This window comes from Petaurus breviceps, unplaced genomic scaffold (genome assembly GCF_028583685.1).
Source record: "Petaurus breviceps papuanus isolate PSGF00001 unplaced genomic scaffold, PetGlider_PUasm1.0 90895, whole genome shotgun sequence".
Taxonomy (NCBI): Eukaryota; Metazoa; Chordata; class Mammalia; order Diprotodontia; family Petauridae; genus Petaurus; species Petaurus breviceps.
Genome location: NW_027187372.1, coordinates 20149376 through 20152089, shown reverse-complemented (window position 1 = coordinate 20152089; position 2714 = coordinate 20149376).

The following is a 2714-nucleotide window of genomic DNA, read 5'->3' as shown; positions in this document are numbered from 1 at the left end:
CCTTTTGGAAATCTAACTCATATTTAGAACTACAATGCCAACTTCCTAACCTATGCATGCTCATTGACCTAGTGATACAACTACGAGACCTGTATCCCAAGGGCAAAAAAGATAAAGGAAAAGGATCTATATATGCAAAATTACTTATAGTAATTATTTTTGTGGCAGCAAAAACTGGAAACTAAGTATCTATATATGATGTAATGGGCTAAATAAATTATGTTATCTAATAGAATATTTTTGTTCAATAAAAAATAATGAACTGGACAGTTTCAGAGAAACCTAGGGAAAGCAATATAAAACTATGAAGAGTGATGTGAGCAGGACTAGGAGAACAATTTTTTATATAACAGCAGTGTAATAAAAACAGCTTTGAAAGATGTATACTCAGATAAATGAAATGACCAGTTATAATTCTCCAGGACTAAAGATAAAGCATAGTAGCCACTCCTTGACAAAGAGATGATGGATCAAAAATGTAAAATATCACTCCCAACTTTGGACATGGTCATTGTGGGAATTTGTTTTGCTTGACTATACATATTTGTTACCTGAGCTATGTGTGTGTGTGAGCAAGCCCACATGTGTTTCCCAGTGTGGGGGAATGGGTAAGAGGGAAAAGAAAGATATATGTAGGTAAAGAAAAAAGAACCAAAGAAAGAAAGGGAATCAGGGAATAAGGAAAATAGGAAAGAAGAAAGGAAGTGTTGAGGGCCAACTCCAGTTAGTCAGGTAGAAGCAACCAGCTTCTTGCAGCTGCTCCCAGGCCAACCAGATGCTGGCTCACCAATCTCAGTGATGTGCAGGTAACAGAGCACCGTGAATTCTTACTCACCCTGATGGTAGTGATGCAAAGGGAATTAAGTACAAGGGAGTGTACAGCCCGTCTAGTGTTAAACAGGAACACTAGATAAAGAATGGACATGATAGCCTTCGACATTTTCCTGACGTCATCTGCCTGACATCCCGGAACTAAACAAAACAGTAATGTAAAACATAGTGACCTATAGTTACCTTATTTCTCTAATTGCTCTATAAAAACCTTGCTCATTGTATCAATAAATGGAGTTCTTCAGAGTTCTATCTTGAACTGCCCACCTGGCCCAGTTTATCTCACATCTCTGCTCACACCTGATGCTGGCTATCAGGTGGCCCACAACAAGGAAGGAACAAAGAAAGAATAAGAAAGGAAAAAGAATAAGAAAAATAAAAGACAAAACAAGTCTGAATTATTTTTTTTTCTAACACAGAGAACATAAGGAAAGACAGAAAGAAATACGAGAAAGATTCAAGTGCTACAGGCTTAACTTAGCACATATATAAAAGAAAAGCAAATTATCTGCATTTTCATGTACAGTCTTTTATTCTGTTATGTATATAGAAACATTCACTGTATTTATTGCTAAGTTCAGAAAAATAAAAAGTAAAAGAAAGAATCCCAGTGAATTCAGTTCCAATTCCTATATAAGACCTTTTGCTATATGACCTATATGAGACCTTGCGAGGCTCTTGTATGTTCTCTATCTCATATATATTTTGCATATTATATATGCTTTTTTTTTTAACTTTTTTACTTTTATATTGCCTACATTTTCTAATATATTCTTCTCCCTCCCTCCAAAAGGGCTATTCCTTATAACAAATAATTAGACTTCTGGGAGTGGAATCAAGCTAGTGGAAACTCTCCCAGCATTCCTTTCTAAATAATTTTATAACACCTCAAATTGAATTTTGGAGTGGTAGAGCCAACAAAAAATCATAGTGAGACATTCTTTTTCAGGCCAAGACGACTTAGGAAGTCAAAAGGAAGGATTTGTGACATCAGGTGGAGGCTAGCCTGGAGCCCATGTGGATGCAACACCAGGGGTAAGACTTTGTGGGAGTTACAGCAGCAGCAAACACTTCAAGAGCTCTCAAGCCAGCTGTCAACTAATAAGCATCTGAGGTCAGACTGGAATGAAGATCTTCTTGATTTCGGGTCCAGTTATCTATCTACAATCCCACCTGGATAGCATTTAAAATTCTTTATCTCAACCTCAAAAGACTTAGCTCGCATCAAGATAATGATTCAAGACAATTCCAAAGGGCCCATAAAGAAAATATCTACCTTCAGAGAGATACCTGATAAACTCTGAGTGCAGATCGAAGTATGTTTTTTCACTTTATTTTTCTTGCTTTTTTTGTGTGCGTTTGCTTTTGCAACATGACTAATATGGAAATATATTTTACATTTCTTTACATTTATAATTACTATACTGCTTGGGATGGGGAGAGACAGGAGAGAGAGAGAACTGAGAGCTCAAAATGAAAAAAAATGAATGTTTAAAATTTTTGTAAAAAAATTGGGAAATATTTAATAAAAAATTATTTAAAAAATTAAAAAGAAAGGGGGAAAATCAATTCAGTAATACTAATCAACATGTCAAAAATTTGGACGATGTGCAATGCTCCATACCTATTATTCCCCTCCTCTTCAGAGAAGAGAGGAGAGATACTTTCTTATAGTTTCTTTGGTACCAAGTTTTGTCATTATAACTTCACAGAATTCAGTTTTGATTATAGTTTTATTGTTTCTCATTAACATTATTGTAGTCATTTTGTATATGATTTTCTTTGTTTTGCTTACATAACTTTGTATCAATTTCTGTCTTTCCATAGTTCTCTGAATACTTCATATTTATGTTTTCTTACATTGGAAAATTCCATAACATTTA